At 47.0% G+C, this 23,961-nt stretch overlaps 1 protein-coding gene across 14 annotated transcripts in view; it reads left to right on the top strand.

The window, feature by feature from the left end:
• Positions 1 to 23,961, top strand: part of LPP (LIM domain containing preferred translocation partner in lipoma) — a 370,626-nt gene that overhangs the window by 58,694 nt on the left and 287,971 nt on the right. For 11 of the 14 annotated variants that reach the window (XM_059855503.1, XM_059855515.1, XM_059855509.1 and 8 more), the window contains exon 2: positions 559 to 663. The gene's annotated coding sequence lies outside the window, so the exon portion shown is untranslated. Of the gene's footprint in view, positions 1 to 558; positions 664 to 4,385; positions 4,490 to 23,961 lie in introns of all 14 variants that reach the window. The other 3 variants (XM_059855514.1, XM_059855506.1, XM_059855507.1) reach the window with 1 other exon arrangement.

The following is a 23,961-nucleotide window of genomic DNA, read 5'->3' as shown; positions in this document are numbered from 1 at the left end:
AAGGTGGTGTCTGCTTCTCAGCTTCAGGAGAGAGTGAGATAGTCCCCACTGGGAATTGTACAGAGCTCCAGACAGAAAAGGCCATGCTGATGGGGAGGGCTGCTGGTGTAGCTCTGCTCACAGTAATGGTAACTCCATGAGCTTCAAAATGCCTTAAATGGTGCCTTCTAGCTCCCTCACTCTGCCCAAGGCCAGAAAAGAATGATGGTTCACCCTGTACCCTTATTTTATTCCTCATTTGGCATTTTCTTATCCCTTTCCCTTCTCAATGGCATTAAGAGCAGTAGAGGAGCAGTGACTTGAGGAGGTGTGAGTTGTTGGCCAGGCTCTGGCAGCTGACATTTCTGGTCATTGCTGGTCACTGGCCCAGTTCAGAGTAGTGGGTCTTGCTTTTGGAGGTGCTGAAAGGAATCCAGGAGTAGGGATACCTCTCCTTGAGAAAGCTGGGAAGGAAAATGCTGCATTTCCCAGAAATTGTGTGGGTTAAACTGCTGGCTTTGGAGACAAGCTGTTGGGAAGCCCATCCAGTGTGTATTACTCAAGTCTCTCTCTTTTCAGGGTGGGAAAGAAACCCGAAGTCGTGAGTCTGGTGGAGCCCTGCGTGTTTCCAAACGCCCTGCTCTGAGTTCATCCCACCAGTAAGGCTGTGCAGCGTGAGAACTGGTATGTAAACACGATTCACAGGCACAGGGAACAAGAAGGCTTTTCTGACAGTGGCACCTTGTTCATGGCTCTCAAAGCTTGGAGGGAGAGTGGGATCACTGGAAAATAGAAGACAAGCTGATGGTTCCCTGGTGGTGCTTTCACCCAGAGGCTTTGGTGGGGAAGGGCTCAACAGTGAGAAGCTCTGAGTGTCCAGAAATCATCCCAGGCTGTGGTGCTGAGGCTTTAGACATGCTGTGTGGAGAGATGTGTGGTGTCATAGCATGCACAGAGGGGCAGCGTGGGGGTAATGACAAATGCACACACCAGAAATGCATACATACACACAGACACAGGCTGTGCAAGTGTGGGCACATGGAAACAAAGATGGCAATGCATATATAGTATATACTATACAGTGGCATATGAGAGCTCGGGGGTGTATATACCAAATGTCTGTATATACTATATATGGCGATTAAAGAATGCATATGCATTCATGTTCTCTTTTTTTCTTTCTGTCTCTTCTGTCTTTCTGTGGAGCTGTTGCAAAACTACCAGATTCAACCTCCTGGGGAGCCTTTCTGGCCAAGGTTTTACAAGCCAGCACCTGCTTTGCCTGCCTGACTTCTTTCTATATTTATTCCTCTGCACCCGGTTTTTGCCTTTGCCTGTGGAATTGTCACAAACATTTCTGCTGGCTTTTGACTGCACAGGACTTCAGCTTGCTAGTCCTAAATCTGCCTTTGTGCATGGTGGAGGAGCAGGCATTCGTGTGCATGGTTGTGCATCTGTATGTCTGAGCATCCCTGGTCCTTGCTGTCTGCATTACATGGCCTGTGTCCCTGTGATTCTCCAGCAGTCCCTCTGTTCTCTGCCCCTTCAAGATGTTCTTTTGAATCAGATATTCTCAGTCATCCTGCTTATATAATTTGTAATTTTTCATTTAAATTAGCCACCCCTGACCCAGTGGCTGCCTTATAATCATCTGTACTGCTGTGCAGGAGGCTTAAGTCAGATTTTATTCCCAGATCCCCAAGGTTTCACTTCCCAAGCTTCCTCCTGTGGCAAGGAGGAGGATTTGTGTTGCCATGTAGAAGGGAACTCCTGGTTAGGCTGTGTTTGGACACAGATATGTCCATCCCTCTGGTTACCCTCCTCTGTGTTTTTTGGGGTGGAAGATGTTCTGAAGCAGAGTTGCTGAACACAGGTGCTTAGGTGCCTCTGTTTAAAGTGAGCACAGTAGCAAGAGAGAAGGTATAAAGCCATTTCAGCTGGGAAAAGGAGGGGAGATCCTAGTGCTGTCCTGCGGAAAGTCAAGCTGGGGGAGTAGCCATATTGTGGGTCTCCCATCAGCAAGTGCAGCCCGAGGAGCCCTGTGCTCGTTCCTGGTTTGATGGGTATAACTTACACGCACTGGAGAGCAGTGCTGGGCTGCCTGCCAGGAGCTGGGGAATGGCTTGTCCTCATCTGCTCAGGCCCCTGTGCTCCCACCCGTTCTTAACAGCTCTCTTCACTGCTGAAATGGGAGTCCCTCTAAGGTCACAAAAGTGTTAGTCCCAGGTTTCAGCCCCAAGAGCCATAAAACGTACCCTGCCTGACCCCTCTTCAAAGGCAGAGGCAGTGTGAGCAGCCCTCACTCCCCTGGGTTTCATGTCCCTGTCCCCACCATGTGTGCCACTGCAGCCTGCATTCCTCTCCCATTCCGTAAGCTCTCTCTGCCTCTCGCGCTGACACAGCTAATATTTCTCTGCTGGCAGGGCAGGCAAGGGGGTGGCATTTAACTCTTAGGGAGAACTTTGATCTGTTCAACTCTGGTGGGACACCAGCGCAGTAAGGGCTGGTGTGTGCCTGTGATGGGGTTTTTGCTCTTCCAGGTGTTCCCCATTGCTTTTCTGCTGCAAAACCTGAGTCACAGTTGGTAAAACCTGCACAAACCTGACACTTTTTACATTGGTTTTGTGAGTATCTCCTGTTTCTGACTGTGGAGAAATCTCCAGGTGACCCTGCTACTGGCTGGGGCACACAGCTCCTGTGGGGGGTTTTAGTAGGCTTTTGGAAAAATAATTAATCAGCTACCCATGGAGAGCTAGTCCCATCCTGCAATGCACTGAGGTTGTTCTAGTGTACCACTTAGTGCCACTTGGGCTGTTGGCTTTTTAAAGCTGCCTTTATGACCACCAGTGTATTGAACGTGCGCTGGTGCTGCCTGACAAGGTTGATTTTTTTTTTGCAGTGGTAGTAATGGATCACTGAGTTAAATGTGGGTGTATTCTAAAAGACAGAGAACTTTGTTACCTTTTAAAGCAATGGTTTAAATGTTTTCTGTCACTTGTGGGTACTAAACTCTTGTTGCCACAGGCCCAGACCACTGCTCAGCTCCTGGAGGTAATCGCAGGATTTCGGCTCCTCCCGAAGCCTGTGCCTCAGTACCAGTGAAAGCCAGATGTACTGTAATGTTGCTTTTTTATAGTTTGTTTTGGCCATACATGGGCAGAGTCAGCTCTGGAATTCCTTCCCTATAAATTCAATAGCATCTTGTGGGTGGTGCTGGGGAATCACTCTGGTCTGGTTGGATCGCCTTGCCTCGGCAGCCTGTTTGCCTTGAAAATGTCCTGCTGTGCACATTCCTGAGAGGCTGCCTGCCCCAGGAGCCATGGCTGCAGCTACCAGGAGGCTGCTGGCCCATGCTGGCAGGCAGAGTCAGCTCCTGCTGCCTGCAGGACAGCCTTTGCTGCTGAGGACAGATGCTTGAGGCAGTGCTGGCATGGGGATGTTGCTCTGGTGTGCATGCAGGCTCTGTAGGGATAGTTATGCTGTCTAAAAAAAAATGCCTCTTAAACTTGGTTTGTGTGTTTGAGCATTGACACTCAAGTCCCTTTTCCAGGGGTAGGGAGGCTGGGTGCTCCCCAGTTCCCACCTGACATGGGATACCGTGCTGTGTGTCCCAGCAGGGATTGATGAGTGCTGCTATCCTGGGGCTCCTTGTACCTGCAGGGATCTTGTCTTGTCCTTCAGTTTGTGCCTTTCTGCAGGTCTATCTTTTGTTTTTATGTTTTTTTTTTTTTTTTCCATAATGCAAGTTCAAATACATGCTCTCTATGAAGCACTAGCTTGATGAGCCAGGTCAGGGGAGATTTCCCTGTGCCAGGTGAGCAGCCAGTGTAGGATGTTGGTGTGACTGATGGCTGAGCCTGCCTTTTCTGGGCCAAGCTGATGTTGCTGTAGCCACAGCCTGAATCTGCCTATTTGCCTTCAGAGAGCACTCTAAAAAGTAGTTCTAGGAGGTTTTCTGCTGGTGAGTTGAGGTATGAAAGAGAAGTTTGTTGCAGGGGTGGAGCAGCAACAACTCCTGGAGTTGCTCCCATTGAATCTTCCTGTGCATCCCTAAGAGGGGACAGAGATGCAGTGTCACTCATCATGCCAGGAGCTTCCAAAGCACAGTTGAAGGTGATTATGTGTGGCCTCATGTCCAGGCTCTGTGTAGGTCAGCAAAGGCAATGTGCTCAGCTCATGCTTCAGAGGGGCAAGTCATCCCTGTGCCAAAGCCAGGGAGAGAAGGGTGATTTTTTTTTTTTTTTTTTGACATCCTTTGGAGTTTTGATCTCCATATTTGGAAATGTTTACCCATTGCTCTGATCTATTGCAAGGGAGGGGAGGTGACTCAGGGTCTGGTGGAAGCAGGATTTGAATTCCTGTAGTAAGGTTTTTTTTTTCTATCCCCCCCTTTCTTGTTTTGGAAGCTTGTTGTGGTCAGTTTTCAGTTCTCTCTTGCTCCTGGACCTTGTTCCAAATTTGATGTGCTCGAGAGGGAAGCATGTTAGCAAAGGAGCTTGCCTGAATGCTGGTAAGTGCATCATTGCTGTTATAGTAAGCAATTTGGGATTTTTTTTTTGTTTTGTTTAGTCAGATATATTGCATCAAAGTGTGTGCATTGCTGGTGGAGGCAGGCATGTGGATCAGCAGCAAGGGACACAATGAAACCTTCTGTAGCAGGGAGAGTTGGCTTAGTGGATTGATCTCAAAGGTAAAATATTTCTTCAGGAATAGGTATAAAGATAATTTAAGCCTGCTCCTGTTCAGTCACGCTTTTCCTTTTAGTTTCACTTGTTAGTGCAGCAAGGCAGCAGAGCACTGTGGAGTAAAGGAGGATATATTCATATGGTCAGCAAGGAAAACACAGCTTATGTGTGATTTCTGTCTCTTAAGCAAGAGTGTGTGATAAAAGGCTGTATAACACATGGATATATTTCTCTCAATAGTTAATATTTAACTCTCTTCTCTTAGTTGAAGTTTAGCTACTGTAACTGGATAAACTTTGAGTGTGTGTTTTTTTTCCTGTTGTTCTATATTTTTCCTTAGTGTTTAAGTATTTATTAAGTATTTAATCTGTCTGGTATTGTAGCTGGCTGCTTCTTTTTTTTTTTCTTTTATTTTTTTCTTTTTTTTTTTTTTCCCCTCCCCCCTCCTCCTGCTCTTTCCTTTCTATTTCCTGAAAGGAAACTGCAGTTCATCCAGACAGTCAGGGGTGTGGGGGGAACCTGGAAGATGCTCTGCTTCCTGTTTTATTCATGGCAGCTAAAACCATGCTGAGGAATCTGGAGCAGAGATGCACCATCCTGCATTCCTCTTGTCATTTGGAGCATGTAACATGTACAGAGTGCTTTTAACACTGCTCTGGGGGTCATGGAGCAGCCAGTCCTGCACCTCAAATGGGAGGCACTGCACTTCATCCTTTTCCTTTGGAAGGGGCATTGGTGAAACTTTTATTGTTCCCAATGCTGGTTAGTAATCCTTGTATCTTCTCAGCTAACTGGTATTTTTAGGCTTCTTCAGACCTGTTGCTTCATACTCTCCATCTTAAATTTGAGACCTTTGTTGGAAAGGTAAACCTCTTGATGATTTTAATTGGCCCTTTTAAATAGGGCTTAATACTCCCTGCTTTTTTCAGAGCGGTGGATTTGCAGCAGGTCCTTGAGGTACAAAACTGTCTGGATTGTCTTGAAGAGGGAAAGATAGTTAGCATGAGGATGGATGTGTGATAGAAAACACTCGGCCACAAAAAGTGATGGAGGACTGCTAGAGCCTTTTCTGTGGCTGAGACATGCTGGGGGTTTATAGAGTTCAGCTGTACTTTAATCTTTGTTGTTTCAAAAGGCTGATTGGATTACTGCAGCTTTTGGGGTCAGGGCCTGGCTGGGCTGAGCTTGGTGCAAAGGGAAGAACTGCTGTCCTAAAGAGTGCCCAGCCTGAACGGGCAGGGGAGGTGACGGCTCAGGAGACGGCCCTGGGGACATGTATGGAGCTGTCACAGCAGCTGAAGCCTTGGCCCAGGGACTCCCCCAGCAGACACTCATCCTCTGTTGTGCATGGTGGTGCCAAGCTGTGGAATTGTGGCAGTGGGACCATGGTCTGTGTTGCTCCTTGCGTGCTGTGCTTTGCCTCTGCTGTGCACACGTGCCCCTGTGTGATGGCCGTGCTTCTAGTGGCACATGGATGTGGCACGTCCAGGCTTCACCAGCTGCCTGTGGCTGAGCTTGGAGTTTTGGGAACAGCACGGTGAGACTGGAAATGATGATGTTCTGTTCCCTCGCAGTTTCTTCCCTTTCCTGCTCACCAGGACGTGCTGTTTGTTGGAAGACAAGGATGAGCAGTGCCTGGGTGCCGTAACCCAGTGCTCCAGGCAGGGCTAGTCTGGCACGTCTGGGAAATGTTCACGTGCTGATCCTTCTCTGTGCAACACCTCACCCCTGCGAGGACGTGACTTGAGAGCTGGACAGACTGTGCAGGATGAGCTCCCCATGTGCTGCCTGTGCCCCCCTTTCCTGGTGGGTGCTGGCAGAGCTGGGGGAGCTCTGGAGGACGAGGTGATGCCCACAACTGGGACTGCAGGCTGCCAGGGCTCTCCATCTGGTGTTTCTCCAGGACCTCAGCAGATTCAGTGACCACTGACGCTATCCAGGATCCACAAAGGATTTTCTCCTGCTCCAGGAACAGAGCCATTAAGGGCTGACCTGTAAATTAATACAGCTGTCTAAAGATTTTTTTTCCCCCTCCTTTAGCCTGGCACCTAGTAAACACTCCAGCCTGAGAAGCCTTCCATGGCACTGGCCCTCAAGAGCGTTCAGAGAGCTCCATGCCTGCCTTTCTTAAGCTTCTCTCAATCTCTTTTAAGGATGTGTTAAATGCAAAGGGCTTGCTTTAGCTCCCATGTAGGGAGGTTTGGGTTCACAGCCCATCCTTCATTCTGGCTGTTGCCCTGATCAATCCAGAGCTGGCGCTGCATAGCTGGCAGAGGGGTTGCACCAGCACTGTGATTTGAATGCTCTGAGGGACCTCAGTATGCACTAAGGGCTGGGTGTATGTGCCCCATGGCAGGTAAGAGAAGCTGCCCCAGATAGCGTGGGACTGGTACATGTGGGCATGGAAGGGGTGAAGGTTACAAACCTCTGCACATCTTATACTTTGCGTTTCTTTAGGCAAAGGTTTTGGATCCCTTAAGTACTAAATGGTGCCTGAATGCTGAGGAAAGTAGTGTTACTGTTGTGTGCAGGCACAGAAATTAGGGCACTGTGCAACAGATTAGGAAAGAGTGCAAATCTCTGTATTCATGTGATGGTTTGTGCTCAGCTCCTGCAGACAGGTGGGTGCATTGTGGCCTCGGGCAGAGTGATGCTGTTAAACCATCTCTCTTACTCTAATAAAGTCATACATTTCTGAGCACAAAATATTTCTGCATCAGTTGCTTAAAGGTAAACCAGGAGGCATTGAGTATTTCATAAAGCTGATCTGTGTTGCTAGTGTGTGATGTGATCTCAACACGCATCGTTACGTTAGAAATTTCCAGATGGCACCTCACCTAATCTAAGGGCTGCTCTTTCCTGGGATCTGAGTGGAGTGCAGGCTTTTAAGAAATGTCTTTTGTTATTAGCTTTATCATACACATTCTCCTGTACCAGCTGGTTCACACAGCAGGAAGTCTCAGTCACAGCTTAATTCTTCACTCAGCTTTGGGGGGGACTTTGCTCCTGTGAGTTAGGTATTTGCATTTGGGATGAGATCTCCAAGTGAGAGCAACTTGTTTGCCTCTAGTGAGTGCATTGGTTCAAGGACTAACATGCCCAGGAGGAGCAAAGGAGTTGTTCTTGTTGCTTTACTGATGTCCTGGGATAGTTAACTGTGCTTACTGCTTCTCCTGGTGGGGAAGGACAATGTTTTAAAGAAATATCAGGTTTCAGAAGCCTGGCTGCCTGTGGTGGAGAGGAAAAGAATCCTTGTGCTGTGCTGTCTCATACCCCTACTGCAAAAACATCAGAGGGACGAGTTCTGGTGAAGCTGCCTGTTTGGCAGCCACTTCCCTCCTACATCCTTGTTCTTCAGGTAAATCCCTCTTCAACTCCATTTGCTGTTCCCCTTTCCTCCCTGAAAAGTCATTATCATCCCTTGAAATTAAGAAAAGGACAGGAGGAGGGAATAAATGGATGTTAAGAAGTAGAAAACAATCAATTAAATGGTACATAGCATGTAATTTTGCTTGGAAACTTACCATGAAATTGAGGAGCACTTTAACAACTAGTAATTTAAATTGCATTTGAACACTGCTAATGAGTTGTTTGCATAGGAATTTTGGTCATTTCACAGTAGGTTGTTGTCTTTAGTACCCCTTCCTTCAGTTAAAAAAAAAAAAATTAAAAATTTCTTGATGAGGAAGATGCGGTCCAACTATTACTAGTAAAAGGTGGTACCATGGAAATTCTGCAGAGCCCTGTTAGATTTGGAGTCATTTACATCCTTAGCATCAGCACTTCCAGAGTTAAATATATGGGAATTTGGTGCTTTTTATCTAAAAAAACCTCGTTATTTTGAAAAGGCAGGAAAACCATACTAACCCTATTGCACTCACCAGCGTGATAGAGTTGAGGAGGCTGAAGAAGTTCCTCCAGACTCCTGGGATTGGGGTTTGCAGCTGTGGGACTGACCCAGGAATGAATCTCTTGGCTCAGTCCTTATCACCTCAGACAAATCAAAGCAATGCTTTGGGATCTGATCCTGACTTGCTCCATCTTAAGAGGAACAACAGAGAGGTGCTGATTGGCTTTGCCTGTGGGGTATTTGTATTTAAGTTATTAGTCTTGTTTTTCCAGTGTTTAATGCTCTCCTCCACCACTATTTTACTTCTGTAATGCCAACAGTTTTCAGCAAAAGGCAATATCAGCCTAATCATGTTGCTACTTTGCTGCTGGTTGTGCTGAGAACAGACTCTATAGGAAGGCAAACGCCAGTTACTGTTCGCCTGTTGCTGAATGAACATCCCATTTTCAGAGCAGGGTTTTTGCAAATCCGTGGGTATGCTTAGCATATGGAAGGGGGTTCCAGTATCAAAACAAATCTGGCCTCCTGTTTCTGAATGTGTAGGTTGTTTCTTAGAAGATGGAACCTTTAAAATCTGTCCCTGCAAACATGGCTGTTAAATCCTGCTATTTCTAGAGGTGTGAGGCAGCTGTCTGCACTGAGATAAACTATAAAAAGGCAATATTTTCCAAACCCAGCTTTTTAAACTATACCTGCCAGACAGCTTGGCCAGCAGGAGTTCACCAGGAGTGTCACCACTGCTGCCCTTTTATGCACAGCATGCTGAGTGGTGTAAAAACTTCCGGGCAAGTTTCCAGGGTCAGCATTAAGCACCAGCCCTTCCATCCCTGTTGGGTGAAATGCTGCTATGTACATTCTGTGTGAAGGAATGGGTGCTTGTTGGCTTGGTGGTTTTACATGGTCTCCTGTTATTTCCTAGGTGATTGTTTGACTTTTGTTCTTAATTTTCATTGTGTCTTGCTTGTCGCTGATTTGGTGATCATTTCTAATCACAGGGGATTTAAATGGCCCTGCCGTTATTTTCTTGGAGTCATTCCTGTGCTGTGTAGTCTTGAGGGTAGCTGGTGAGTTCCGATGAAAACAGTAACAAAAATGGTAATTTTTCCTGCGGTTCTGGATGAGGTTTCTCATGGCACACTGCTGTTATCACATGGGCTTCCTGACACACGTGGTTCCTGCAGTGCTTTGTTAGTTATCAGCTAATTCTCCCCCAAGATGTGTCAGGGTCAGAAGGCTGCATCAGATAACCTTGTAGAGGCTGCTAGAGCTGCAGGGACAGAGAAGGATGTGGCTTTTGAGCATGTTCCCAGTGAAGTATTTCTGAAGGCTGGGAGGGCACTGGTGATGGGTGTGCTGCAGGGACTGGAGCAGTGTCCTCATGTAGGTGAGGAGCTGGTGTGTGCAGGGAGATGGGGTGAGATCCATGTGGTGGAGGAGTGCAAGGAGACAGAGAGCAGAAACCCCAGACAACCTAGGTTCTCATGATGCTAAGAGCTGGTTCTTTATCTCAACTCAGTGAGCTGTCTAGCAAGTACTTTTGCCCTCTTATTTTAATTGAATGAGCACCTTGATTCCTGAGAAGTGATTCCTGAGGAATGACCTTGATTCCTGAGAAGTGCTCCACCTGTTATGCAAATCCCTCATCGTGCGTGGCTGTGGTTGCCAGCCAACCAGCCCAGTTCCATGCATGAGCTCTGACAGGGGTGGAGGGTTTTGTTTTCCCTGTTTTTATGTTTTTAAGTTTTTATTCACTGAAGCCCAGGTTACCTCTTAGTCACCTCTGGATGCCCTGTGTGTTGTGGGTAATCTTTTCTTTGTAATTTCTATTTCCTTACCCTGGTTTTCCATTTCAGTAGTCTACTTGTCTCTTCTCCAGCTTCCTTCCAAAGGCAGATACATGCTCAGCTGCTGGAATTGGATATAGATTTGATTACTGCTCCCTGAGCAAACAGCCATGTGTGTCTGCTTGTCCAAAAACCTACTGAAGACTGGATAGAAGTGAGATATGGGGTTTGAAATTACCCAGTGAGTTACTTCTGGCTGTGGTCTCTCCCTGTGATGCTCCCTCAAGCTCCTCTACATCTCAGGGTTTGAGCTGAGGTTGAACTGGGCTGGTAAAGGCCCTTTGTTTCCCCCCCTCCCTGTCTCAACTTTTTTTGAAAAATGCAGATAAATTCAAGTGATAACCTCGTAACAGAGATAACGAAGAAAAAGTCTTACAGGTAGATTAGTTTGCAGTGGTGGGAAGGCAAACACCAAGGGAACCCACACTGAGCTACCCTGAAATGCTGAGGTGGCTTATTTATCACTTACTAGCCCTGTAAATGTATCCTGTGCTTTACAAGTGGGGAACATGACAATCCTTGTCCTAAAGATTCTGCAAAGCAAGGCAGACAAATGTACACTTGAGGTCTGTGGAAGGGTTAGCACAGGTAATTGCTGGAGATCAAACTCCAGATAAAGCAGGTTCCTGGAAGAGAAGGGCTTTTGCTGTGGGAGTTGTGGGTGAAAGATTTTTCAAGTGCTGGAGGAGTGGATCGAGAGAGGAAGGTAAATGGGTATGGAGGGAGGTGAGAAGACCTGAAAGGAAAGAATGTTGAAGGGGAGGGAAGAAAGTGAGAAAAGGAGTAGGAGGAAAAAAAGAGCAGCAAGTTTGCTGTGGGAGGGGATGGTGTAGATGAGAGTCAAGATGACCTTAATGTCTCTTCGTTGTGTGTTAAAAGCTATGCCATAACTCAGCTACTGCAATTAGTCATCTCCCAGGGTTTGAAGTACCAGTTTCTTCTCTGAATGGAGAGTACTGGTCCTGGCTAGAGTCCAGTGCTGGAAGATTTCTTGGTCAGGCTTGAATGCCCCATGTGGTGGGGTGCTGGGTCCTGTCTGTGTCCCACTGCCAAACATTAATAGGCAAGTGCATAAGCAGCTTGTCATCTTCTGCTTTATACCCTGAAGTTAGTTAGTCCCCTAAAGACTCAGACAGCAAATCAGAGATTGCGGCGTGTGTGTGCATATGTAGAAATCTACCTCCAGCTTGCTTATCTGTTTCTGAGGCTTGTGTCTGATCCCCATCTGTTCTTTTGTGTCTCCTTTTACTGTTGATCCTGTCTAGATCTTCCTTCTGACTCCTCATTTCTTCCACAGTCTCCCATCCTTCTAGTTCTTTCCTAATTGCCCATTAGTTAGACACAATTCTATTGTAGCCCGTATAAGGTGTGGGAACATGTAGGACATCTCTGGAGCTCAGTCCATCTGCTGTTATGGCATGCTGTTCCAGCAGGAGAGAAACCTGAGTTCAGAACATCTGAAATTGCCCATCATCTCTGCTCATTTCTTGCAGTCCATAATTTGGGAGTGGGGAAGTGAGGGGAAGAGGAGGCGAGTCACTCTAAACATGACTCATCCCACAGTGGATCGATACAAAATGTTCCATTACATTTTCATTGTCAAAAATGACTTCCCTCTCCTACCCCCCTTCTGTGAGGTGCTGCAGAGGCTGCTTCACTTGGCTTAGTGGTGGTGGCATGGCCAGCTCAGCCAAAGGTATCTGAGTTTTGGTTCAGACTCTACTTTCTGGGTGGGCTGAGGTTGAGCGTGATGGAGGTGACCTGATTTCAGAGGGGAGAAAGGTTCCTGGCTGCTCTCGGGAGATTTTGTGTTGCTCGAGGCATGGAGCAGACCTGTTTGACAAGAGGAGTCACTCCCAGCCTTCCCCTTGGGGAGCGAGGCCAGCAGATGTGTGAGATGTAAGGAAATATTAAAGGACATAATAGAAAGTATCGTGGGCTATCTGCCAGGAGCTCCTCTGGGCTGGTGCCGCAGATGGCTCCCTTGGGCTCGAGAGGCGTTTCACTGGTGTGTCCTTGCTGACGTTTCCTGCTGTGTGCAGTGATGGGGTGGAGATGGAGCTCTGCTGGGTGTTCTCTTGCCTCCAGGTGTGTTTAGAGCACTGATTTTACTGTCTCTTTACTGACCAGGAGGGGTCAAAGCTTGCCCAAAGCTGCACAGATGTTGCTGGGTGTGTATAAACATTTATGTGTAGCTATGTATATGGTAAGACAAAGAATTGATCCAAGTTTTGTGATTCCATTTGTTCTGTCCTTCTTCCTGGTGTCTTCATGAGCAGCTTTATGGGCGGCCCTGCCGTAGCAGTTGGCCAGGATCCTATTTGTGCACAGGAGGCTGTCTGCCGCTCTTGCCTGGCATGGGATGCGAAGTATCGCTGGGCTGACCTCAGCGGCCTCTTCAAAAGGCTACAAAGTATTTGCAGTTATTTCACATCTTCCACCTGCCACAATCAAGGCCTTGATCTGTGGGTAAACTTGCAACAGCACTTTAATAAACAAACCCCAGTGCTCGCAGGTAGGGTTTTGTTGGGAGAGTTTCAGCCTCTGAGGGAGCAGGCTGAGGTTGTGAGCATTGCTCCTGATAGTGCTACCTGTTGGTACAAATGGCACCAACGACATCTTCATCCTGTGCAGGGAGAAGGTCCTGCCAGGAGCTGGGCTCTGTGGGGTTCTGCATCGTGGTGTGCTGTGATGGCAGGGGCAGGACCCAGAACATTCAGCAGTCCCTGGTGAAATGTGTAGGTTGCTACTGCTCTGCTTTGGAGGTGCTGTCACTGCAGCAGAACGTTACAGGATCCAGGGTGCACACAAATGTGTTTACAGAGCAAACAAAGGCGGTAGAGAAAAAAAGGAAGAGCCTCAAAGTGCCTTTGGATGTTTTTTAAGTGGTAAAGCTGAGAAATTCCTGAGCATATGCAATTAATGTCTGTTTAAACAGAAACTTCTTTGGTAGCTGAAATATCAGCTCCTATGGAAGAGCTTTCCTGGTGGGTCTTTTTCATCTCCAGCCGCCTGCCCTGCCAGGGTGTGCAGGGGGATGTCTCCAAAGGTGCTGGGCTTCGTGTTTTCGGTTGGGCTCGTTAGGTGTTTGCAAAGGGCGACGTCGCCCTTCTTTTCTGGCTTGCTTCCACTTGTCTGACACTGTGGAGGTAAAAGTGGTAAATTCTTATGAAAACTCACCCATTTGGGTCATAAGGGTCCCATGCCTGATGCAGTTTGTTTTTTTGAGATGTTGTTATTTACCCGGATCCTGGAGCAATACGATGCAGAATAAGCTAAAGGGCTTCTTCTCTCCTGCTGGAGCTGTGTGTGCTTTGTCTGCGAGCAGGCTGCTCTCTGAGCTGCAATTCTAATGAAAGCTTGTGAAGTTCTCAGAGTAAAACCACTTGGGAAAGGGGTTCATTGTGGAGGCAGGAGAGGGTGGTAGCAAAGTCTTTGTGGGTTTGACCTACCTATTAAAACTTCACAGGATCTTGCTGGCTGTATGGATGTCAAAGCAGCAGCTGGCTGCGGACATGATGCTGTTTGTGTGTATTTTGCTTGATTTAAAAAAAAAATGAGGATGTTTTGAACAGTCTTGCTGAGCACCACTGTCGCCCTTCTCATTAGCTACAGCAGTGACCTGGGGCTTTCTTCATGTGCTGGAACTTGCAAAGGTATGCTTTTTCCCTTTTTCTTTTTATCTTTTCCTTCTAAAAACACCATTGAAGTGCCTCTCTTGTGCTTCAGCAGCAGTTGCTTCAGCCTGTGCTGTTGTCCACGTGCCTGTTAGAGGCTCCCTTGTTAGTTTGATGCGTAGCTAGCTGTGAGGAGTGATCTGCAGGACCTGCTTCAGCAGGGCCACACCACACCTAAGCTCAGTGATGCACAGGGCCAGATCCATAGCAGGTGTGAATGGCAAAGTGTGGCACCTCAGCCTGTTTTGTCAAGGCTGTTATTCTCTGAGTATAAAGAAACCATGTTGAGGTTCTTGCATTTTATAAGGCTTTGAAAGCTTGATATGGACATGATGTTCCTCTCTGAACTATAGCTGCTGGATCTCTTGATGCAGTTCATTTGTTGCTTCTGAGTGCTGGAAAAAATGTTGTGCAAACTCTGTAATGTTTGAACAAACTGTGCTCCCCTTGTTATATCTTTTTCCCTAGAAAAACAGGTGGAGATGTTTATCTCTCTCTCCCACTTTGCTTCCTCCTCCCAACCTTGTCGCTGTTGTCCCACTGTTGTGGATCACTTGTGTCATGCACCGGTGTAGCATTTGTCCCTCGAGAACACACCAGTCACTGCTGATTTGCCTCAAATCATTGTCCTTGCAGTCCTGAATAATACCCACATTAAGCAGGTGGAGCTGATACAATCACTTCCAACGCAGCTGACGGCAGCTGGGTCAGAGTCTTTCTCACTGTTTCCTGCCAGAGCAGAAAATATAGCACATGTGAAGGCAAAATACATGAGTTTTCCCCTTTGTCTCCCCTCCCCGGCACCCAAGTCATGCTTTCCACAACAATGAAGAAGTCTCAGCTAATCTGTTTCACAGAAGAGGCTGAATTTCTTAGAGTCAACGTTTCCATGTCTGACAAAGTTAAAAAACTTAAAAAAAGGCAGAAAGGGCAGAGAGTCTGCATGTGGTCTGGCAGGCAGCCAGGCAAGGAGTGCTCTTTGGGGTTATTATTAGGCAGATAACTGTATCAAGAGCTTAAACATCACCCTGGGTCTGACGGCAGCTGCGGTGCTCTTTTTGAAGTGCTGATGCACATTTCATACTCCTCAGAGAATGTATTGTAGGACCTGAAGCCACTTTTAAAAACAATTTTTATTTTTCCTTTTCCCCTACAGTAGCTAGGGTGCCAGCAGAGTTCCTGGGAAGCAATTACAGGTGCTCCATGGGGAGCTATTGCTAGTTTGGAGCTTGCAAATTCTTTTCCCTCTAGCACCTCTGTGTTCCTGCCTCTGATAGGAACCATGCCTAGAGTTTGTACATGTCAGAGGTGTCCCTGGGTGAACTGGACTGCCTTGAATATTTTCTAACTCCTCCTCAGGACCTGTCACAGCACAGAGGAAGTTTTGGGGCCCGTGTGTTCTGGTTTGGAAGGTGTGTGTACAGAGGGGTGCTCTGGGGAGACCCTGGGGAGAAGCTGATGGAGAACTGCACAGGGTGGGATGACACGGGCGGAGCTGCTGGCTGGGAAGTTTCTTCTCGAGTCCTCAAGACCAGCAGAAGAATGTCTGTTTGTAATGCTGCTAGATACCATGTATCTGTCTGTGTTCCCATCTATAGATGGTATGTGCAAGGCTATATTTAAACGCTGTGATGGCTGGTATTTTGGCTGATACACTCACAGTTTTGTGCCACATTGAGGGATTTAAAAATATCTCCCTGTTCCAGGAACATCTATACCATGGCAGATGTCATCTGGTACGGGGAGTGGCTTCTGTAAAAGGAGCTCAGCATTATTACTATGAGCCTTAGTAGTCTATTAGAATATTTATTGCTTCGCTGCCACCACTAGACATGTGAGGTGTGTTATTTCTGCCTGTCAGAGTTTTTTCACACATGCAGGCAGGCAGCATCTGTCACTGCTCACTGCGAGTCACTAGCTTTCATTCTCAATGAACTTTTTTTTCCAGCTGGAAGGAAGGCAAAATAAAGGCATCAGAACTACACAGAGCTGATGAGAAAAGGAGTTAATCAACATTTATTTACTTTGGAGTTGTACCTCTGAGGACTGTCTTGAGTCTGGGTTCTTCTTGGCCAAGGCACAGTCACCTTGTGCTTGCTATTGTTTGATTTCAAGGAGAGTCTGCCGACCTGTTGTGTCAGGCCCTGCGGAAGCCTGGTATGAGTCAGAAGTGTCTCTGTTGCAGGAGACAAAGAGTAGGATGGGAAACAAGTGAGAAATTACGTGCTCAGGGCTTTCTTTTGGGAGCAGCTCTCAGGTTCCCCAGGCCTCAGTTCATCAGCCGAGGGCCTGGCAGCACTGTCTCATCCTCAGGTCATGTCAGAGTGTGAGCAAGTCCTGTTCTTGTGTGTCCTCACAGAACTGCGGTGTTTTTGTGGAGCTTGTGAAGCACTGGCTGTGCCAGCCATGTTGTGATGGAAGTACTCAGAGTGTGAATGCTGGCATCACTCACCAGCAAGCTCTGCTTGTACACACAGGGATAATTCTTTCTTACTCATGCTTTGGACAGGGTTTGGATGGAGTCTTTCAGACTAGTAGGGCTGGGGAACATGTTGAGGTTTGGCCCTCCATTGTAGAGGGTTTCTGGACCTGTGGAGAAAATGAGGCAGTAAAAACAAAAAATGAAACAGATGTGAGAAGTCACACCTGAGCCTTGACCTGGGTCTCTAGTTTTGGGTTGCCCTGTGAGGTGTCAGTCCTCTGTTCAAATCCTCCTCTGTGAGTTGGCATGAGATGCTTGTCTGTAACTGGAAACAGGAGTGCCAAAACTTTTCCTTCTGTGCTGGGTGAGAATGGATGTGGGTTAATTCCCCGTGTTCTCTAGTGAAGAGGGAAAAATGATCAGTGGAGCAGCGAAGGTGTGGAAAGTGGGATTAGATACTTCACACGAAGATTGGCCAGGTAGGAAACATCCCTGACAGGCTCCTTATTTGTCTGAGCCCATAAGGTGTTCCATGTTCCCTCCCCACTTCTAGTTTGCCTCTTGTTTGTTAGGGTGTTGTCAACAATGGACAGATGTTTGTGGAGTTAAGGTGTTATTTGGAAGTTTGCTGCAGAGGGTGGAGCTAGCCTGGAGCTCCATGGAACTGGCCTGGTGAGTCACCATGGTCACAACATTGGTACCTTGGCAGGTGTTGAGCAGCCAGAGGGCTTCTGCCTCCTCATCAAGGGCAGTCCAGGAGAGGAGTATTGTGGGTTCACGCCTGCTAAAGGCACAAGGGGCTCTTGGGTCTGGACCAAGGTAGATATTCACATTTTTCTGTCACTTTAAGGATGGGCAGAACAATGTCAGAAGCATAGGGCTGTTTGTAGGGTTTTTCTATAGATCTCCTGTTTCTTGCATCCATCCCATAGTTCTGTCCCTGACCCACTCCCTCATGCCGGACCAATGAATACAAGTGGTAATTAAAATGAGAATAAGTCTGGTATCTCCTTCTAACCTGGTGATGGACTTCCAGTGTTTTCCTGACTCAAGAGGAATGGGAGGAACATATTTTGGGACTGTCTCTCCCTGCTGTAGCTGGGGATGGGGCTTACAGCAGTGACCTTGGGTTGGTTCAGACCCTGTCCCTCCAGCCCAGGGTCCACCTCTGCTGGTGGCCAGCAGCAGATGCCAAGAGAAGGCTATTGGCTTCCTCGGGTGGCCAGCAGAGAGGCACGACTGACCCTGCTCACCACCCTTCCCACTGTGGCATTGCAAAAACCCTGAGCGTGCCCAGCTGGCAGATGAAACACAAAATGCTCAGAAAGCCTCGGTGGTGTGGGCGTGCGTTGGGAGAGCGGAGAGGAGGGTGTGGAAGAGCATCTCCGGTGTCGCCTCTCGGGGTGCCAGGAAGTGGCCCAGCGCTGGGCTGAAAGACGAGCAGGCTCGGGCGCCGCGGGTCGGCAGCCCCGGCGGGGCGGCACATTCTGTACATTCTGCAGCCCCCGGCAGCCTCGGCCCGGCTGGTATTTCGGTCCTCACAGCCGCTAAGCCTCGCTTTCTGCCCTTTTGTTCCCCTCCCCCTGCCCCTCTGTGCCTCTAACTGAGGTGCACTTGTTTATCCATTGGGCTCTACAGCCTATAAACAGGATGTCTCTCTGTTTCCTTTCAGCCCAGTAACACTAAACCACTCCGGGTGCAGATAAGGCTTTAGGAACCCTCCTCCTGGCTGAATGAGCCTTGTGTTGGTCGTGGCCAGCTTAGATGAGACAGCACATGCCTGTAAATATATATATATATATATGCATATGCGTCTAATAGGGATATGGTATCAGTTGGCCACAGTGAACAAATTCACGTTGCTGTAAAGGAAGTAAGTGCATGTTTTAGGCAGGGTGGCTGAAACAAGACACCAATTTCAACCGGATCCTGAATATATGGTTTGTGAAAACAAGCTGTTGTATAAAACCCTAAGCCTGTGAAACCTTTTAGGGGGAAAAATTTGCAGTTTATTTTGTTTAAATGATGCTTCCCAAAGATTTTTCTCACTATGCTGGAGTCCTGAATACTAAGAGCCTGATAGTGAAACAGAGCATGTGGAAAGGCATTGCATTAACTAGTACTTGCAGTGCTGAGTGAAATTTTGAATGGGGGAAACAAAATCAGAAAAGAAAAATACTACCATGCTATTTCAGAAAAAATTCTCATTCAGAAAAGCAGTGTTCAGGCTGTCTAAAAGCAGTGAGGATAAAGGTCATTCTTCTGAACCACTTTTTGATCTGAGACCTTGCAATCACAAATAATAATAAGCAAAATGGAGTTTTGAGATATTCAGTGTCTTAGGTTTAATGTTCAATATGTTCAGTGATTTCTATTGATTGTGGTCTTGTTGTAAGCTCTGCTATAAATCAAGTCCTTGCCAGCCTCTGCTTCCTTAAATCTGTAATTTCCTTTAATATCTTGTCTTCCATTTGAAATAAACTTAAGGTTCCGGGTCTTGTGGTCATGTAGGAATGTTTTGGAAAAAGGAATTTCTTTTCCCAAACAGGAGGTAAACTTTCAGCACAGTAATTTTGATTGTATTGGTTTTTAAGCTGGTCTTACCAACACTGGGGCTAGACTGATAACTTGAACACTTGAAGATGCAAAGCAGGTCTCTAGAAAAGAAGGGAATGATGTCTGTTTTTTTTTTTTTTCTTGGATCAATGCGCCCTTACTTCAAGGGAGTTGTCAGTGAGAGCTCATGCTTTTGTAAAAGTTTTAAGTTTCTACCCACCACTTCAACCAGGTTGTCAGATCAACATGTCTCGTTTACAGAGATGTACTCTGGATCTGTTACTGAGACGTGGTTCAGAATAGCTATTGAGGAACAAGTTGTTCTGCCACAGCTCTTGTGCGAGCGCTTTGTGTGCATGCAGCTTCATTCCAAAATGAACATGCCTTTCTTGACTAAGTTCAGGCTATTTTGGAAGGTGGAGTAAGCTAAAACATGGAGGGGGAAAAAGTTCTGTTCTTCCAGAAATAAAGTGATTTGCATTGGGTGTATTTTCTGTGAGCCTTTTGCGTTCTGAAGCCGCTGCCTACCTGGGCGGGTGGATCCCAAGCTGTGTGGCTGGTCCTGAAAGTTCTGCAATTCATGTTATGGTGCAGAGAGGCCTTAGGAGATCAGCTGTTTTCTATAAAAAGCTGGATGAGGGTGATTTTAATAGAGGGGTCAGCGTGCTTGGCACACGATCCTTTTGTGTGAGCAGGCTGGGTGAGTGACAGGGCTTATTTGCAGCGGTTGCGTAAGGGTTTGACACAAATGGATTGGGTGGCAGGCCTGATGGCACCTGCCATACAGATGCCATTTAAATAAAGATGTCCCCCTGATCGCAGAAGCATTTACCCATCACAAGGGCTGGCACTGCTGGGTTTTGCTTAGCTCATGGAAAACAGGAATGGATTTCAGTGTTGCCTTTCTGGGTGGGCAGCATGACACTGGCAGCGATCATGGGCCCCTTGGGCAGTGAGAAGCCCTCGTGGAGGAGCTTGTGGTCAGGGGAGCAGGCAGTGCTGGAGGGGGGTGGCTGATGCTCTTCTGCAGAACCTGGGCTTGTGCTCAAGGCCTGTCTCTGCAGCCTGCTGGGACAGTGGGAATGCTGAGATTGGGTTTTGCTTTGCCGTGGTTCTGTGTCACCCCTCCTCCTTCAGTGTGGCCAACTGCCATTGCTTCTTTGGTAAGGTGTTTACATCCACCCCATCTCATGTTTCCCAGGAGAAAGCGGAGCCAAATGGTGTGACATCTGTAACTGGGCTAATTGCCCACTCATGTTGGCATGCAGATCAGAAAAAATGCTGGATCAGTGGCAAAGCTTTGTCTTCACTCTTCCACACCTGGGTGCTGCAACAGGGCTTGTTGCTGCTCTCAGACAAGCAGTGTGTCACCTCTGGTGTGCTCCCCATCTTTTTTTTTTGTCCTTTTGGGAAAGGGGCAGAGCAGGTCTGAAGGGGAAGGGTAAAGCTGGACTTGGTGCTGAGTGCTTAAAATACTACTGTGCTGTAGGAGAGAAAGGAGCATCTCTTCAGAAACTTCTGTGACTGTGAGGACAGCTCCCAAAGAGGGAAGAAAATAAAGTGTTGCATCCATGTGTAGGAGGTGGATGTTAGAACAACCCCTTCTCTTCATTCTGGATGTAAGGTTGTTCCCTTTCCTGTTTTCCCTGTGTCCAGGCAGCTGCTTGCTGTCCTGGCCATCCTAACTGGTCTCCATGCTTAAAGTCACTCTGTGCTCCCTTCATTGAGGCCAGGAGCTGTGCATTTCACTCTCTTCTATAATGTAGGGAAGTTCACTTTCCTCACTGCTCACTTTGGCAAACCTGAGGTGCTCTTCTCTGATAGCACCAACCACTGTGTGGTTTGTGCTTGAGCAGGAAGATAAACTGTGCTAAAAATGATAACTATTGTCATTGATGTGCCTGGGAGGGGACAAAAATTGCTTTTGTCATGTTTCAAACATTTTCTGATGCTACAGGAGCTTGAGGAGGTGATGTGGCACCATAATCTCCAATTGCTCCTACCTTCATTGGGTTGGTGGCTGACTTTTGTTGACAACACCAGGAACTTTAAAAATTTTATGCCCAAACCTTGCACTCCTGATTTCTGTGTATCATCCTAGAGTGGCTTTAGAGGAGTTGTCTGGTGTGTGTTCCAGATGCCTGAGCTGCCTTGTCCCTTGGGGCATTTAATAGCAGTAGGGACGTGGTATCTCATGTAAATAAGCTTGGCAAAGTACAAAAGAGAGCAGCTATTTCTGAGGCATTCAACAGTGGTTATTGACAGGTGGTGGAAAATAGAGAATGTATAGGCTAGGCATCTTAGTAGGCAATTTCTCTGCAGCATTTAAACATTTTGGTGAAAAGTGTATTTGAAAAGTGCTGCTGCTGTGTAAGAGTAAGGGCAGTGTTGCATCAAACTAGAGGAGAAAGATGAACTGATTAGTTTCCTCACCACACCCCCACCCCCCCACTTTGTTAGCATTTAAAGTGGAAAAAGTCATCTGGTTTGAAAAATGTCACTTGGTTGAAGAGAAAAAACAACCAACCAAAAACTCAAAGCAAGCATTTACTACATTGCATGTGGGTGGGATGTGGGACCTACATAAAAACAATGATTAGAAGCTGGCCTGGCTCAGAAAGGAGTGGAGGGGAGTGCAGTGTGCTGGATGTGGCAGACTCAGTGGTTCTGTTGTGCAAACAAGGTAGTGCAAATTGTTCTTCCTCCCAAAAATGAGATGACCTGATTCAGTCCACTGCTTAGTAATCTGTAAGAGGAGTAAAGATTAGTTTGATGGAAAAAAATGAAAGCTAATGTGAGCAGAAGATTAATTTGGAGTCTGGAAGAAAGGCATTGCTAATCCATGACTCTTTGAATGGTTTGGGTGGAAAGGGGTGTTAAAGATCATCCAGTTCCAACCTCCCTTCCATAGGCAGGGATGCCTTCCAATAGGCCAGCCTGCTCAGAGCCCCATCCAGCCTGGCCTTGGACACTTCAAGGGGTGATGGAAATCTGTCAAAGCACTTCTAACCATCACTATTGGAGCAGAGCTTGTTGCTGTGCAGAGTTCAAAACTATTGCCCAGGTGTAAAATGGGAAACTTTTTTGCATGTGGGAAAAAATTTAGAGAGAACCCCTGCTTCCCATAAAACCCACAGGCCTTTCAGGATCTGAACTTTGAAGCTTTCTAGTGCCTTTTTGGCGTAGGAAAAATAGCACAACACAAAGCTCCCTCCCCTCCAAAACACTGAAATATTGACTAAAAATTATTATGCACCAGTGCTGTTACTTGGTGGTGGGAGATAAATGGAATACTCCCTGAGAATAAATGGATGGTGACCTCCAGGTGCTGCCTGGAGTTCAGATGCTCTCTGCTGCTTCATGGCACTGTGTTGGTTTGCTGTGAAGAGGTACCTTAAGTCTCTTGAGGATTTTTTTAAATCATGGTGGAGGCTGTGTAATCTGTATTTTAATGTAATTCTTGTGGTCAGTTGTGCCAGTTATCTGTGCCTTCTGTATTTTGGGAACCTTACAGTATTCAGCCTTTCTTGATGTTTTTATCCTCCTTCTCCTCTCAGTTGCATAACTGGGTCATTTTGTCTGGTTGATAACCCCTGGCTTCAAGCTCTTTACACTTTCCTGCTGACTTAAGGTATCTCCTCCTCTTCCCTCCCCGATTTCCTTTTTGCCTGCACCCTGCAGACGTGCTCCTGAGATGCTGGGTGTGGGTAACAAGTTCCTGAGAAAATCTGTGGGTAAATGATTAATGTGTTGTAACACTGAGTCCCCCTCTCCCCTCCCTGGGGCAATCTGTTGACAGTGAATATTCACTGTCTGAGCTCGTCATGCTTGTCCTAAACAGCAGATACCCTTGATTGGGTTCTTGCTCTGTTTAAAAAAAAAAAAAAAAAATTATTCTGGCTCCTTTTTGTGAGAGAAAATAATGCTCAAACTGCAGAGATGTGGAATTGCAGATGAGGAACTAAATTCTAAGTCTCTGTGCTGGTTATATCCCTGCTCAGCAAGAAAACAGCTTCTTGGAAGAAGGTAAATTGACTTCTGACTGAAACTGGTGAAAGGATAAAGCCACTCTGTGCAAGCAGGTACATTTGATTGGGGTCTGGTTTGAGCTTCAGAGCAAACTTGTTTTGGGAAGCAGCAGCTCCCAGACCTCCATGGTGGGATGTGCCTTGTGTGCTCACCTTTCCTACCTGCTTCCTCCTGACTGAGCAGGGTGAGTGCTGAGAAGAGAAACAGCACTCCAGAAAGTCTCCCATAACTAGCCTGGGCTGGAAGAGCACATCACTGGGTGAACAGCTCTTCCTCTGGCAGGAGGCACACCTGAAAGTCATTCTGGCTGCTGTAAAGCATGAGTTTCATGAGTTGGACCTGAGGATGGGAAGGAAGGGACAGCAAGCAGGGTTTAAAAGCTTGGTGGGAGTAATGGCCTGTGAAGAAGTGGTTCAGGAAGTTTTGAGGTGGGTGTCACTGAGCAGTTCAGTGCAAGCTCTTAGCATGAGGTGGTGACAAAAACCTCCTCCTGGGGGTTGTACAGCAGTTGCTCAGCCAGTAAGTTGGGCACTTACTCTGGCAATGATTGCTGCAGAAACATGTGCTGCTGGTGAGACTGAGAGGAAGAAAATGGGAAATACACAATGTGTCTGCAAAGAAAAAGAACCCAAAGAGTCCTTTGATCTCAAGCTTTTGTGGGTTTCTCTTTATTTGACTCGTTTGTTCTCCTTGGAGGATTTCTGGAGGAGCTCCAGAATTCAGCCTTGATGAAAGCCACCTTCAGACTTGCAGGCAACATCCCCAGTGGGGCTGAGTGTATGTGGGGAGAGGTCTGACCGTGGGGCAGGCACTGCTGTTTCTCTCACTGCTTGGACCAGTTCCTAAAGTGAAGTACCAAAAACAAGGCCAGCCAGATTAAGTGTTTCCCCTAACCGGTGGTATTTGTTGTGATGTAAAG

This window comes from Haemorhous mexicanus, chromosome 10, assembly GCF_027477595.1.
Source record: "Haemorhous mexicanus isolate bHaeMex1 chromosome 10, bHaeMex1.pri, whole genome shotgun sequence".
Lineage (NCBI taxonomy): Eukaryota > Metazoa > Chordata > Aves > Passeriformes > Fringillidae > Haemorhous > Haemorhous mexicanus.
Note: the sequence above shows the minus strand (reverse complement) of the source record. Positions and strands in the feature narration are given on the sequence as shown.